Below are 17,366 nucleotides of genomic sequence, written 5' to 3'. Positions count from 1 at the left end.
CCTCCACTTGTAAAATATGCATTTCAAACTCGATGTATCTTTCAGCGTGAGCCTGCATCAGAGCTGTAGCGGTACCAGGAACTCCCCCAGTGGGCCTCACTCCAACACTTCTCTCTCCCACAGAGAAAGTAACCTCCTGTCACCCCACAGCGCGTGCTCAGCTGGCAGAGTGAATTTCTATCATGTTAAAAGAAAAACGCTCACCACAGTTCTCCAGAAACTCTGAGAAAAAGGTCAGCTTTAATGCTACGTGTATCAGATGCATTTCAAGGAATCAAGAGCTTGACTAACTTGTTCCCAAACTTTAGTTTTTTAAGACTTTTTTTTTTTTTTGAGTTCCTAATCTACTTCAAATTCCAACTATTTATGGTTCTCTGAGAGTGGGTTATTGTACTTTGCAACATGGCAACCCTGAGGCAGCATCCTTCCCTGTCGGGATTCTAGAAGGAGACGAAAGAATGATACATAGAATTCACTGTGGGTAAGTTTGGTTTAAAGGAAGTGCTGTTTTTTTGTGCTGTGGGAACCGTATCCCTGAGCCACGGGGTGCCCGGGACCAGAGACGCCTTGCAGCCTCAGAGAGGTGCGGCAGCCCAGCACTGGACCCCATCCAGCCCTGCACCCCTCGGCTCGCTCCTCGCTCCTGACCAGCTCCACGAAGAAAGTATTAGCATTTTCCAAACTAGATTTCATCATGTTCTAATTAACTAATTGACAACAGCAGGACATAACGCGACTAAGGGCATATTGTATGTGTAAAAACTAAGAATATCTTAAAAGTGAGAAATGTATTAGAAACAAACACAAAGCTACTGAAGAAAAAAAAAAGCTACTGAATAACCCAGGAGACTGACATTCTATCTATTCCAGTAATTTCTGAACCTATTTCTCTCAAGAGGCCACTTGGAAGGCACGACTGATGGTTATTTTATCAGTCTAGCAACAAACATTATATATTGAACACACCCTACAGTGTGTAAGGCACTATCAAATGATTACCTGAATTTAGTTAAAGAACTAAATGCATTTTTTGCAACTGCGTGTGATTATCTTATTATTTCAAAATAAAAACTCTAATTACAAAAAGATGACTGAATTCCAAGATTTTGTAGGGCCTTGTGGCCTCATAAATAATGAGTGAACTCTAACAGCAAGAATTCCTGGGAAAGATAATGGCTCACGCATCCCTCCGAATTGGTATAATGCGTTGTCTTGGCTTTGGCTCATTGAACCAAAGAAGACAATTTCAGCCGTGTGTCATTTACTGGGCAGGTCTTTTGAGGGAATAAACCTTTGATATGGAGTAACTGGGAGGAGTCCCCCCATAGCAGCCCTGTACTATGTCACACTTATATTGTGTGTGTGTGTGTGTGTGTGTGTGTGTGTGTGTGTGTGTGTGTGTGTGTGTACACAAGACCTCAGATACTGTGGGTTGGGTTCCAGACCACAACAATAAAGTGAATATTACAATAAAGCAAGTCACACAGATTTCTTGGTCTCCCAGGACATATAAAAGTATGTTTTACATTATACTGTAGTGTTTCCAGTATGCAATAGCATTATTTCTAGAAAAACAATGTGCATACCTTAATTAAAGAATACTGTATTGCTAAAAATGCTAACCATCATCCGAGCTTTTAGCAAGTCTTTTTGCAACAGCAACATCAAAGATCACTGATCACAGATCACCATAACAAATATTAATAAGGAAAAAGTTTGGAGGGGAGGATATAGCTCAGCGGTAGAGCGCATGCTTAGCACACACAAGGTCCTGGGTTCAATCCCCAGTACCTCCATTAAAAAAATAAATAAATAAACCTAATTACCTCCCGCCTCCAAAAAAATAAGTTTGAAATATTGCGAGAATTACCAAAATGTGACTCAGAAATATGAAGTGAGCAAATGCTGTTGGAAAAATGGTGCCGTTAGACTTGCTCAATGTGAGGTTGCCCCAAACCTCTGATTTGATTTGCTGGAAAAAAAAAAAAACAAACCACAATCTCTGCAAAGAGCAATAAAGTGACATGCAATAAAATGAGATATGCCGGTATATCCTCTGTTCATTAACTAAAATTAACCCATCTGTCTCTAGAGTCCCTTCAGTTTGGAGATTCCAGGATTCTGTGCTGTGTCAGTGTCCAGCTCAGCCCCGACGGAACGGGACAGAGGACAGACCCCGGCTCTGGGAATTGGGAGGGTCTGGAGTGTGAGGTGCTGCCTAAGGGATGGAGCGCCAGGGACCAGGGTTGGGGACCAGGGTTGGGGGCCAGGGCAGAGACGGGGCTGTCAGACTGGAGGAGGAATCCGATGGGAGCTGTGAAGGCAACAAAGTGAAACTTGGCCATGACCATGGCTTTACCCAGACCTAGACCTACACCTGCAAAACTGGAGTTAATGGCAAAGTGTCTAAAAAATATGCTCAATGAAAACAGTCGACTGACCCTCTTCTCAGGAAAAAAACGGTTACAGGACACCATGAAGTCAGCATCCGAGCCTTTGTTTTAATGCCTAGAAGAATCTGCACTTACACAGTCAATTTCCGCCTACTCCGGAGTTAAACTTTTGACTTCTTTGTTGAATCCTGGCAGAAAAGGGGCCGGAGGTTAATGGACTTGGGAATCTGAGGCTCTGTAATGTAAGACCACGCATTCCATTATCACTTAAGCTTCTACACATTATCCAACTAAGTAAATACAGTAACACCTCACTCATCAGCCGTCCAAGTAGACAGCAAATCCAAAGTGCGTAAGTGGGAATCAGGAGAGCAGAAAAGGTGATGGGGTGGGGATGACAGGTATTGGGAAAACAGTGCTTGGGTTAGAGAGATGGGGGCAGAGGGACAGACAGATGGGAAAAGCCAAGCAGCCCCTCCAAGAACTGACAGCAACTCCTGGAAGAAGGGAGGAGGAAAGATCCTCCCACTGAGACTTCAGAGTGGGCGTGGCTCTGCCCACAGCTTGATCACAAACTTCTAGCCTCCAGAACTGTGGGACCGTCAGTTTCTGCTGTGTAAAGCTACTCAGTTGGTAGGACTCAGTTTCGACAACCCCAGGAAACTAAAACAAGGTCCTAATCTCCCGGGCTCATTCCATTAACTCAGACAGTTGCTTTTGAAATAAATAAAATGTTATTTGTTGAGCAATTACCATTTTCCAGACACCATTCTAAGCATTTTGCATGGGTCAAGTCACTTGATCTTTACAAGAAACCTCTAAAGTGGATATTGTTACTATAAGACGAGAAAAGTCTTGCGTATTTTGAAGCTCTGTTGTTACAGATGAGAAAATGAGACAGAGGAAAATTAAGGAACTTGCTCAAGTCCATTCAGCTAGTGAATGTTGGAATAAGAAATTGGACTTAGGCAAACTGGTTCCAGAATCATGCTCTGCTGCCCATATGACACCCTTCGGCACCTAAACCATCCAAATCAATTGTTTTCATAGAGCAAATGATTCAGATAATTCACTTAGCTTCAGTGTGGGTAATTCAGGTTAAAAATTGGCAAAACAAAATACAGTGAGTTTTATGGCTCGTTGGTGATCTCTGCCACTCATTTTTCTACTCTACCAATATGCTGCTTACCATTTATTCATTGAAATGTCAGGCTATTTACTGGTGCCTTTGCAATAGTCATTCCTATTTCCCAGAATGTTCTTCCTGGCTTTGACAAATTTTAAATTGCATCTTACCTTTCACATCACAGCTCACTTGCAACAATGTGGTTAAACAAATATGCATCTAACAACAGAGCTTCAAAATACATGAAGCAAAAACTGACAGAACTTAAAGGATACGGGAACAAATGCAAAATTTTAGCTGCAGACTTTAATAGCCCTCTCTCAGTAACGGAGAAAACCAGTAGTCAGAAAATCAGAAGGATTTAGGAGAGTTGAACTTCATCCATCAGCTGTACCCAATTTGATATTTATAGACCACTCCACCCCAAAACAAAATACACATTCTTTTTAACTGTACGTGAAGGATTTGCCAACAGAGACTATACCCTGGGTCACTGAACAAGCCTTTATAAATTAAAAAAATTGAAGTCATACAAAATATGTTTTTGGACCATAATGGAATTAAACTAGGAATAATAACAGCAAGAAAGATGTCTGGAAAATTCCTAGGTAGTTGAAAATTAAACAATTCACTTAATCCTTACAATAACCATGTGAGGCAGATATTATTATTCTTATTTACAAATGATAAAAAGAGGCAGAGAGAAATTAAGGAGCTTGTCCAAGTTCACTCAGGTAGTGAGTCAGGAAATGGACCCAGGCAGGCTGGCTTCAAAATCACTGTCCATATGACGTACTTTGGAGCAGCCTAAATCATCCCAGTCAGTGTTTCCATGGATCAGATGATCCAGATAATTTAACACTTGGCTTCGTTTTGGATAATTCAAGATTTCTTTTTTTTTGTTTTTACTGGGTATGAAATTCTAAGTCGACAGGTGTTTCCCCCCCATAAGCACTTTAAAGACGTTTTCCACTGTCTTCTGCCTCCGCTGTTTCTGATCATTGTTCTCCTGTAAGTCATGTGCCTTTTTATTTGTCTGGCTGCTTATCTCCAGTTTTTAGCAGTTTGCCTGTGTTTTGCCTAATGGTCATTTTCTTGAATTTATCCTGTTTCGGATTTGCTGAGTTTCTCGGGTCTGTCAGTTGAAACAGTTTTTATCAGATTTGAGACTTGGGGGCTGTTATTTTCTTCAAATAAATGTTCTGCCACATGCTCTCTCCTCTTCTCCTGGGACTCCACGTTACATATTGTCCTACGATCACCGAGTATCTGTTCACTTTTTTAAAAGTCCTTTTACTCTATTTGCTTCAGCTTGAATGATTTTTATTCATCTGTCTTCAAATTCATCAGTTCTTTCTTTTGCACTTAAGCCTATGGAATCCATTTTTTATTTCAGGTATGTATTATTTAACTCTAGGAGATCTACTGGTTCTTTCTGGCAGAAAGAAAATCTCCTGGCAGACATCAGAATATAATCCCCACGAAGGAAGGGCATATAATCCATCTTGTTCACTGCTTTGTCCCTATTCCCTAGAGCATGGTATGTGTGCATGGACAAATAACATGAATCCATGTCCCTGGGTGTAGCTAATGAGATAAGGAACAAATAGTTGACTTAGCAAAGAGTGTTTGGGAACAAACAAGAGCTGGCATGGGTCTTCTGTTCCCTCTAATGTCTGATGATCTCACTTCTGCCCTTCCCTCTCCTTATGAAAATCTGTATTTAGGACAGTCGCTGATTGCCTTAGTTTGGGTTCCAAAGAAGCCGACCCTGAGAATCCTGAGACTAGCATTCAAGTGCAAGCAATTCATCTTGGAAAGGATCCCAGGAAACATCAATAGGTGAGCTGGGCACAGAGACAGGGAAAGGATGGCAGCCATCGCCGGGTGTATGATCAAGCTCATCACTAAGTGGACAGCTGGAGCCTCATCCCAGGGCAGAATTCTGGGAGTCAGGGTAGGGTTATCCCACCTAAGGGGCAAGGGAGCTGCCACTTTGTACACCATTCCTATCAGGCATTGGTTGAGGGCTGCTGGCGTTGGGGTCACGGAGGTCCTCTTCCTGTACTTTCAGCCTGTCTTGGGGAGAGGAGGCTCTGGAGACCTCGGGCGTGAGTCTTGCAGAACCAGTTACAGCGGTACATGTAGCTTAAGGAGAAATGCGGAAGTTACCCTCATCAGGTAACACTGATAAACTTATTTATTCTGACAATAAATATCAAATAAGACAAATATTTAATAGTACAGTGCCAGGCCAACATAAATATTAGCCTAGTAGATAAATCACAGATTTTGGAGTTAACCCACCTTAGGTTCAGTTATAATCTCTTCTATTTACCTGCTCTGTGACCTTGAAGAAATTTCTTAACCTCTCTGAGCTTCAGTTTGTCTTTTACAAGAGACTGTAATACATAAGATTGATGTGGAGAATAAATAAGAATACCCAGCACATAGTCAGCTCTAGAAGAGAAGAAATTTATGTCCCTTCCCTTCTCCTCGCCTTAAGCCAAGGCAATAAATTATGGAATTTCAGGCACCAGTGAACCAGGAAGAATTTGTATGGAAGACATGAGGAAAAGAGAAGACAAGGTTCCGACATTCCTGAGTTACACGTGGAGGGAGCACCTCTCTGCCCCGCTTTCCGTTTTAAGCATGAGTGCCCAAGAGGGTGCGGTACAATTTCCAGAAGTGGGGAAACCAGAGATGATGCTTCAGTGCAAAAATGAATAATTAAGCAATTCAATCAAATATCTGGATATTTAGTCCATGAGAGGCCAAAATCTTGAACACTGCCCTGGATTTTGACAATATATTAGCTCAAGGAAAGCACTGTATTTACACTTCAGTGTAGATCACTCAATTTGAGTTAGAAAGCCTAAATTCAAATTCCAGCTCTGCCACATATCACCTGCAAATGAAGGAACCATTTGATTTTTGTGGGCCTCAGTTTCCCCACCCACAAAATGGAATTGTACATGCTCCATCCTTGCCATGAGATTACATGAAAACTCAAGGCAAACCATACTGTGCTTCTATAAAGGTATGAAAATGTTATTCGTTACTCCCAGTAACACTAAAATGTATTCCTAGGGGATTTCAGTCAGGGTAAGACCATTATAACTATTTCCAAATCCCCAAAGCCATACGATAGCAACATTTAAACCACCCTCAGACAGTATTTTCAATAAAATTAGGTGACAAGGTTTACTCTGGTGGTTTGGGTAGGACCACGAAACCTGCTCCTTATAGGGTTAGCAATTGTGTGAGGACCTAAGGGGAGTTCTGAGGGTGTAGGAGCCAGTGATGTGCTCAGCTCTCCAAAACATTATGAAATAAACAAAACTCAGGAACCAACCTGACATGTAGTGTCTGCTGATCTTCAGCACATGAATACTCCACCACAGTGAATGTCGATGACTGCAGATTCGGGATGCGCTGCACACAGTCAAGTCTGGCAGGAATCTCAGCTTTAGAGTCAGAGCCTTAGAGCCACTGCTGAGAGCCTTAGAACACGACCTTGCAACAAAAGCTCACCCTCCCGAGAGAGGACTCTTCAAGGACCTCAGAAACATTCCATAAAAACTCTTCTGGGGGGAGGGTACAGCTCAGTGGTAGAGCACATGCTTAGCATGTACAAGGTCCTGGGTTCAATCCCCAGTACCTCCATTAAGAAAAAGAAAAAAACAAAAAACAAAAAAACCTCTCTTCTAGGAGGAAAAAGACCTGCCCTAAGTAAAAATCTTCTAGTAGCAGAACCTAAATTGATCAGGTCTGAGCGCTGGGTGTAAACAGAGAGGAGGTACAAAGAAACAAGATCTCATAACCACAGAGTTGAATGCATGGAATGAAATACTTTAAAGTAATAATAGGGAAGGGAGACTTTGAGCCAGAAGGCACCTTGGTCTAGTCACTATTTCCTACACAACAATGTTGTTTTTAAATTATAGGAAAACCCATCTTCTGTAAGTATAAACATTAGAAGAGAAATGTCATCAAACCCCCATAGGAAGATATTTTAAGGAAAAAGAGAAAAAGGAACTGATTTTGTATTGGCAGATAAAGAGGCAGACCAAAAGTAATTTTTAAAACCATAAGGGGTTACAGAACACATAACATAAATATGACATGTAACAGTTTAAAAATAAGAGCTCAGCAAGAGGGATGTGTGTCAAATAAAAGCTGAGAGAGCTCAGAGAAAAAGTAGAAAATAATATTTTATGAACTAAGACTAAGCTAGAAGTTACACAAGAGCAATTAGACATCACAGAAAGCAGAGCAAGGGAGGCTGAGGTTATAAAAGAAGAGATTAAACAGAAATAAAGAAAAAAAAATCTTTAAGAAGGTAGATGTAGAAAATAGGCATAGAAAAATCCAAGAATGTATAATTACAGTTCCTGAAGGAGGAAACCAAATCAACAGATCAGAACAAACATTAACTTAAGAAATCTGTCAGGAAATAAAAAGACCCTTGAGCCTGTATATTGAATGGGGTGACTATGTGCCTGGGAAACTCAACCAGAAGGGTCCACAGTGAGACACATTCTAATTAAACTACTGGAATTAAAAGAAAAAGTCATTTTGGTATCCAGATGCTTCAAAAAAAAAATATCAATCGTAATGGAAAAAAGGACAGATTTGAAATGAAGATTCTTATCATAGAAAAACCTGTACAATAATGTTCATACAGACTTTACTCACAGTAATCAAAGCTAGAAACAATTCAAATGTCCTTCAGTAGGTGAGTGGTTGAACAACCCGGTAGTTCATACCATGGAATACAACTCAGGGACAAAAAGACAGGAAGTACTGACACATGCAATAGCTTGGACGAATTGCCAGAGAATTTTTGTGAGTGAAAAATGCCAGTCCCCAAAGGTTACATACTCTCGGGTTTCATTTATACAACATTCTTGAAATGACAAAATTATAGAAATGGAGAGAGGAGTTGTTGCCAGAGTTTAGGAACCACATGGGTGGTAGGAGGTGGACAAATTTATAAAGGGGCAACACAGGAATCCTTGTGGGGACTGATCTGTCTTGACTGCGGTGGTAGAGACAGAAAAGGGCTTACGACGAAACACACACACACACACACATGCAAAACACAGTTAAAACTGGGGACTCCTGAATGAGGTTGGTAGATTGCACCAATATTAATATCCTGGTGGGATGTAATCTAGCCTTGTAAGATGTTACCTTTGGGGGAACTGGTAAAGGGCACACAAGGTCTTTTCTGTATTATTTCTAACAAACGCATGTGAATCTATAATGACCTTTATAAAATAAAAAGTTTAAAAAGTGCACTATCCTGTGCTAACCAGTGCTTTAAAATCAGTCAACATAGGGGAGATTTCAATGATGACGGCAGTGGTGGTGATGGTGGTGATCGTGACGCTAATTACCATTTACTGTCCTGTCACTGCAGGTTTCAAGAGAACTGGTGCTTCCTCTTCATCACTACTGCACCCCAAAGACTAGAACAGTATTGAATAAATATCTCTTGAATAGTTGTATTGGGCAAATACTAGTTGAATAAATGAACAATTCTGCAAGATACCTATTATTAGTCTCGTGTTTCAAATGAGAAAACTGGGGCTTAAAAGGTTAGTACTCAAAGGTCACACAATTTATAAGCAGAAAAGTCAGGTTTGACTGATCACCAAGTCTGCTATTAGTAACGACACCCCGGTCTCCCACGATGCTAGCATAGCTTACAGTAAACCAACATGAATGTTCTTTATTTTCATATCACCACTTTAACTGTCTAGCATCTCTCCGCTGAATCTCATGACCGCTCTTATTTATAGAGATGCATCGTCAGCCCTCCTCCGAGCCTTATTGTTCTCCGAGCATCGCTGTGAGATTATTATTATTAGTGCCACTGCCTGTGAAGGGGAGAGAAGACTGGCTTACGTGTGTTCAGAAAATCCACCAACGACTAGAGCATTTTTAAAGCATGTGAGGTGCTCTGAAAATTTCCACTAATTTCTGAGAATACACTTAGGAACCACCTTATAAACTTATATTATTCCAATTTGTTGGCCATGTAAAAATCTGCAAATGGATCGATCCACTGTCAGGTATGAATAGTTTGAAAATAATAGGTCTAGCTGCTTTGGGGAGAGACTATTTTGAAAACAAACTCCCTTGATGTAAAGAATAAACACTGGAAATAAATTCTCCAAGATGTTCAAGGTCTTCATTACTACGTAATGAGATTATGGGTTATTTTTTCCTGCATTTTCCAAGTTTTCTGCTCTGCATGTCTATTAATTTAAAAAATAATATGGTAAAAATAAGAAAGTGAACAGTCTAGGTTAAAATTTTACAAAACTTTTTTTAATAAAAAAAAAGATATTCTTGGGGGAAGAGTGTAGCTCAGTGGTTGAGTGAGTGCTTAACATGTCCGAGGTCTTGGGTTCAGTCCCCAGTACCTCCATTTAAAAAACAAACAAATAAATAAATAAACCTAGTTACCTCCTCCCTCCCCCAATTTTATTTAAATTAAAGAAAAAATTAAAAAATTTTAAAAAGAGATTCTGAATAAACCCAGCGAAGCCGGCGGCAGGAGGCCGGGGGACATCAGGAGCACCCAGAGCATCGCCTCGGCGCCCTGGCCGGGCCAGCAGGTAGACCCGCCCACTTGACATTGCTGTCAGCGCGAGGTGGTGGCAAAGCTCAGCATGCCCGCCTCCAGCAAAGATGGAAGCTTCCTCTCTGGGAAGGCAGGTCGTTTAGGCGGCAGAGACAGGCCAGCCCCTCCCGCGGCGCACCCAGCGCGGGCAGTCATTACGTGCTATCAACAACAGGGCCTCTTTAGGGCTTTGAGGGGGAGAATACCAGAGTGAGTTCTGTGTTCTGTGTCTCTCTGACTCTGTGTCCCTATGCCTTGATTTCAATGAGAAAAAAATTTTAATTACTTATTGTTTGCTGCAGAGAAACTAAGATAGCAAACTCTTGTAAGGAACTTTCACTGAGATACAGAAATGGTACCTGGCCAGCAGGATGTCCAGAGTGCTTCTCGGACTCATTGGTGCCAGCCTCTCTCTCTCTCTAGGGCATTTGCAGTGTACGCTCTGGGGACCACCAGTCACAAAATGCAGTGTAGACAGAGCTGGGAAGCATGGCAGCCTGGCCACATCTCTTACCATCCCTTACATTGATAGGGAGACCCCAAATGCCGGAAATACAATTTTCTTACAAATCGGGGTCCTGAAAGGCCTGTCCTGCTTTATTTAGGCCTCAGGCAGGTGACTCCATTCTTATTTTTGTGATGATGAAAATGCCATGCAGAGTTTTTGAAGACATTTCCAAAAAACAAAATATTACTATCTGCATCATATTTTACCTTACTAGAAGAGCCCCCCCACCGCCCCTCCACCAAAGACAGTATTTTCTACTGTCTCAAACTTCACTGGGGCATAAGACACAAACACAGCTTGGGGAGAGACAAAAGAGTTTTGCAAAGGGAAATAGGGTCTGTTGCCTGAGGTGTCTGAGTTACAAATTCCACTGGTCCGTCTGCCTGCAGCGTCTGATAAACTTCTCAGGTTTTGACACAAGTCGTCAGTTCCCCTAATGTGCATTACCAGTGTTCCAGCCAGTCTCAAAGTTACATGGAGCTGGAGCTGAGTATAAGGGGCGCAGCTGGAATCATCTGGGGTTTGGTTTCCGCTCTTCCATGCCTCAAGACTTTGTCACCATAGGACTCGGGAGCTTCCAGGGACCAGGCACGGCTGTGGCCTGTAGTTTTAGTGGTCATTCAATTGGGCCCATCTTTGAGTGAACAGCTGGATGGACAGTGGGCAAATGACAAAGGACATGGAGTGGGTGAGGAAGGAGTTCCCGTGTACAGATGTAAAAGTGAGTGAGGGGAAAAAAGAAGAGGGAGAAGGGACAAGAAATGAGAAAGCGGAAAGAGAAATCTGAAAAACTGGGAGATAAAAATTTCCCAAGAGTAAGTCTGTAGCTCACCAATATAGAGAATAAATACGTAGCAGCCCCTTCTAACGTGTCAGGGCTGGTTCTCGGAGCTGGAGACAGATCCGTGAATAAAACACGTCTTTTGGGCACTTACATTCTCGTGGTTCTGCTGGAGGGCCCACTTAGGACATCGTGGCAAGAAGGAAGCTACTGGGTCTTGCTTAGTTTAAACTTTGAAGCTCTTTGGGTCCCTTTGGCATCAGCCCCGAGGTCAGAGATCTAACTCTAGATCTGCCTCCAACAATCTAAAAGCTGAGACCCGACAGAGTGTCTGCTCTGAGAACTGCCCCAGCCATACAGGGCTGGGAATTGGAAGAGAACCAAGTCAACGAGCATGTTGCCAAGCAGCAGATCAGCCACCAACAACCTCAGGAACCTTCTGGGTAAGAGAAAAGCATCATGGTTGTAATGACAGTGGTAGGTCACCTGCTTCTTCCTTGAGTGGCCACAGAATAGCAGATCTTCCTCTTACACAGGGCAGTCTCTCCAGGAACCCACAAGGGGTGCTTCCAGTGGGTAAACTGGTTTCACATCACCAGGTATGCCCAACCGCAGACTCTCTTCCTCCTTGTGCTGTCATGCTGTCTTTTTAAAACATCACACTTGCCTTTTTTTCTTGTTGGGAAAAAAAAAAAAAACCTCATTGACTGTTGAAAACATTTTAGAACAGGTAAGTAAAATGAAGAAAATTAAAATCACCTATAATCAAAAAAAAAAAAAAAGAATTTGGTGCCTATACTTCTGGTCTTTTTCCTTCTGGCATGTAATTGTGTTTCTGCAGTGTTTTGTTTTGTCTTTCAAAACAAGATCATACTGTAAACACGCTGTTTTGTAACTTGCTTTGTTTCCTCAACCATATACAGCGGCTGTTTTCCATGTTAAGTATCTCCCTATGACCAGACCTCTCTATCCGGATAAAGGCGATTTCGCCCTCTTACAAAGAAAGATTTGTCTGTGGGAGCTCAGGCCCCACTGAGAGCTCTGCAAATCTGCCAAATCAAACAGAGAAGAAAGAGTGAAGGAAGGACTTGGTGGGGCAGCCCTGGCATCCGAGCGGAAATTCCAGAGGCACCTGAGTTTGCCAGGAGGCCCCGCCACCAGCACGCTGCTCTTATCCCCTGGCCCCCCTTTCAGATACTTGCCGTCTCCTGGGACACGGAGCTTCTCCCCTTCCCTTCTATTGGGCGTCTGAGGTGGGTGGGATTGAGGGGGAGCTCAGAGAGGCCAGGGTGTTAGGACACCGGGTGGAGAGGCCGCTGCAGATGTCAGACACCTGCAGGTGGCCGGGCGGTTCTAAGCTAGACACATCCTCTCTCTTTCTGGACCATGATTCCTCCTGGAAAGAAAAGGTAAATCTGATCCTGCTTCACCTCCTAGGAGGGCTTTGCAAAATTCTTAGAAGGCATTTGCATTACCTTTGGGAAGCCTGTGGGGGCCTCTCTGAGATTGGCAGCAATGTCCGCTTTCTGCTGCTGCACCGTATTTAGGCCAGAAGCGATCCCAGCAGGGTAAACGTCCCCCTCAGAGGCGATGGGGGCACTGTGATCTCTCCCCAGCACATCCCCGCTTCCCCGCCGGTCGGGAGTCCGGTCCCTGCATCACCGCAGTGTGCGTCTCAGGGGTTGCGGAGGGGATGCCAGATGCGTGGCAGGGAGCACGAGTGCATGCGGAGCCCAGCCTCACCCTCCTGCCCCGGGTCCTGCAGGTCATCCCAGCGGGTACAAGAAAACCTTTTCACTTGTCACAGCTGGGTTCCGATTTTAAAACATAAAGGCTGCTTGTCCTGGAGTCACCCAGCCTGTCCAACCACTTTGGAAATTGCTTTCTGCTTCGAAGAACTTGGAGTCAGTCACCCGACATTGTCCTGGGTAGTGAGAGGGGGTTATTTATGCACTGAGCCACTCTGAAGGGGCAGCCCTGGGTTAATTTTCTATGAAGGAGTGGGGAGCAGCACTTGAAGAGAAAGGTTCAGCCTGCCAGCTCGCTCAGACAAACTTGACTTTGAGAGCAGTGAACACTCAACTACCTGACAGAGGAGGAATGATTAACCTGAGAAATTAAACACTGTGGTTAATGGTTGTAAGTAAATGTATCAACACAGACCCTCTCCTTCGACCAAACTTCAATCAGGCTGCTCTGAGAAACTCTGCTCAACCAGGCCCGACTTCGGCCTTTCTCCTTGTCCTTGGAGAATCCTGTTTGAGCAAGAATCCTGCTAAAAGTTTTCCGGAAATCCCCACGCTGGTACCTGGCCACTCTGGGCTGCCTTCAGCGAGAACTCTGTTGAGTTAGTCTAGCAAGACTCCCTCTTAAGACCCTAAGGTTTCCCTTAGCAGTGGTGGGGGGACCCATCCACTGATCCCCCACCCTGCTCCTTGCCCATAAATCCACACTTGTCCCTGTGGGAGTTGAGGAGTTGAATCCCAATCTCTCCCCTACAAAACCCCACTGAACAGCCCCTCTTGAATGCATCTGCTTATCTTCAACAAGGGTCATGAATAATTTTTTTCAACAGTATCTCTGTGTGTTTGAAAATCCATCATGCAATGATTACCTGTTTTCAAAGAATTCCTATAAAATCCATTTATTAAACATAATCTTTCCTCCACGTCAGGCTCTTGCACTAATTCCCCAAGGGAATCACCTGGAACATCTACGATACTGAGTTTAAGCATGTGGTTGATGCAGGTTTGCAGGAGTGAGTGTCTGATGCCAGTCTGTAGAAGCAGTCTTGTTGGTTTTATCCTCATAGCTGCAGATTCCTTGTCAACTTTACTTTTTAAAGCAGAAGCTTTGCACAGGTGGGCACAGGCATAAGGAGCCCTGTGTTCGGATGAAGCCAGATGGAGGGCGCTGGGTGTCCTTTAGAGAAGCTGACAGCTGCCACCTGACGAAAGCCATCACACCAACCTGACGTTCCTGTCCTTTGGCCTTTCATTTACATGATTATCTCATAAGAAGAGGGGAGAAAGGAGAGGACCAGCAACACCAAACCCAAACCGGAGCTCTTGAATAACAGGAGAGAGAACATGGTGAAGTCACCACTTGTTATGCTGAGAACTCTAAAGGACCAAGTTATTAAAAATTCTTTCTTTCCTACAGGAACTATACTTCAGGGTAATTAAATAGATCTAGTGCATGGGGGGTGGGAGAAGCTTCCATACAGCATAATTCCAGCCAATAAACCCAGGGTAGTGTTTTAAAATTACATTTTGCAACTTCTAATTAACTGATTCAGACAACTGCCAGACAACTGAGGCATGTTTAGCTGAACCTTATAATAAAGGGATTAAGCTGTCATCCTCTGAGCCCACTGATCAATCTGAGCATCACTAAAAGGCAACCAGAGAAACACGTGTGTCAATAGGACACTAATATGAGACACTCTCACAGGCAAACTTTGAGACACTCTTACAGGCAGACTTTGAACTCTAACTCCCAGTCCACAGCAAGTCCAGGGGATGGAGACACAAGCGAAATGACACCCTGGGGAAGCCATCAGCCAACACCAGGATGTGGAATGTTTTACAAGACAACCGACCCCCGCTTCTTCAACAGGTCAATAATAAGGGATAAAAAGAGGGCGGGGACTGTTCTACACTGAATGAAACTCAAAAAAGACTTGAGATACAATTAAATATAATCATGGATCTTGTCTGGATGCTGATTCCAACAAACCAACTGTAAAAAGACAGCTTAGTCAATCAGGGAAACTTGAATGTATGTTGTGCATTAGGCAACCTTTAAGGACTCACTGGTAATTTATTAGATGTAATAATGCACTGTGGTGATGTTTTTTAAAAAGTCCTTTTATTTATGTGTGAAGTTAAATATTTAAGAGGGGATTAGATGTGAGTACAAGACGGTCGATGGCAAATTATAATGGCTACTGCAGCTGAGAACAAGCACGGAAGTGTGTCAGTTTCTAATTGTTCGAGAATTCTCATGATGATAAAATAAAGGATGGCAATCCAGAAGTGAGAATACTGTACATGCAGCCTAAGCAGCTGGAGGGCACTAACACCGCTGACAAATCCATGTGCTGTCACAGAGCGCCTCCCATCCTGTGTTTAAATCATTCGATATTTAAACACGTCTCAGATACAGGACTTCTTATTGTGTCCTGTTAAATCTGGCATTCGGGATTCAGTCCTTTGTTGAGACAATGGTTTTTGATGATCACCCAACATCAAACATTTTTCAAGCTAGGATTTTTTAATAATCTGATAAGCACTGTACAACTAAACAGAAGGCAAGCTTCATTCCAAAATCCTCAAAATCCAACAGAAAAACACAGACTAATTTTATTAGGAACATGAAAGCAAGTCCAATCTCACTCCCGGAGGAAACCCTAACTCTCTGCAGCTTCCTCACTCACACCCTATAATCACCTCCACGGGGGTTCTTTTCTACCTTGTGTCTCTTATTGCTGCTTTTAATCCTGGAAAATTTCAGACACATCCAGAAGTAGAGCTCCCGGGCATCCTCTGGCCACCTTTAACAATTATCAACATTTTCCAAATCTTGTTTCATCTACCTCTTTCTGACCTGGTTTGTTTTCTGGCTTTGGTTTTGGTTTTCGGGAGCATTTTAAAGCAATTCCCACACACCCCATCAGCTCCCCAGTCTTGTGATGGCACTTCTACAGCATCCATTGCACTGCAGTGGGTTCTGTTTGCACAGCAGTGCAGGATCTCCTACCGAACCGCTGGTCTTCAGAAACAGGATTGCTTTATGGATTTAGCAACCAGCACGGAAACTGGCCCATGGTGGGCACTCCATACACACTTGGAATCCACGTGTAATTAAGGGCAACAGATTGACTGCCACAGACTTAATTAAGAACAGGTCTTAATTCACAGAATGCATAATGCCTCAGCCATCAAATCCGGATTGAGCCAGAAGTCATCTACTTGGGACTGAAGACTGGCAGCATTAGAGTGGTGGCCGTGTAGCATGGTGGTTGAGGATGCAGGCTCTGTGGGCAGATGTCTCAATTTGAATCCCAGCTCTCCCACCACCTGCCGAGTCACTGGGTTGGGCAGATGCATTTTCCAAAGATGGCGGCAGTATCTCCTGTCCCACTTGCTCTCCGGGGATATGGCCATTTCCCCATCAGGAGGTGGAGTTTATGTTCCGTCCTCCTATGTGATATCCAATGCCAGCTCACGGAAGGCAAGGCAGCTCCCGCCCTGCTGGCTGGAACACCCACACGGAGCTCTGTGCTGCCATGTAAATGCCCGACTACCCTGAGACCGCCATGCTGTGCGGAGGCCCGAGGGCCACGCGGAAAGGTTCTGAGATGAATGGAGAGACGCCTGGCTAGCCCCATGCTGCTTCGGCCCCTCGTTCTCACAGTCCCCACTATCCTTACTCCAGGTCAGGCGAGCAGCTGCATGAGTGACCCCAAACCAGAACTGCCCAGCCAAGGCCTTCCTAAATTCCTGACCCACTGAAACCATTAAAAAGAAAATTGTTGTTTTAGGCCCATCAAGTATTGGGATGATTTGTTTTACAGCAATAACCACAACACTGAGCAAGTTACTTAACCCCTCTGTGCCTCAGTGTCCACATCTTTAAAATAGCCATAATAAAAATACCTACACCACGCTGGGCTTTTACGACTATTAAATGAGGTGAGAACGTAACTGTCTGGCACACTGTGGCCCTCAATAAACGTCAGCAACCATCATCTGCGAAACACACATGGCTTAAAAATCCTGACCAACCTAATAAAGATATCATTTCCAAGTTCTCCCACGCCAGGCAGCGTGATACATTTTGGGAACGGGTGTATTCCACAACTGAAAAATCAACTTCCAGGTGGCTGAGTTTTGCATTCTCTCAAGGACTGGGGAGAAAAA

The sequence above is a fragment of the Camelus bactrianus genome, chromosome 26 (assembly GCF_048773025.1).
Source record: "Camelus bactrianus isolate YW-2024 breed Bactrian camel chromosome 26, ASM4877302v1, whole genome shotgun sequence".
Lineage (NCBI taxonomy): Eukaryota > Metazoa > Chordata > Mammalia > Artiodactyla > Camelidae > Camelus > Camelus bactrianus.
The sequence above is the reverse complement of the archived record's forward strand: the minus strand, read 5'-3'. Positions refer to the sequence as shown.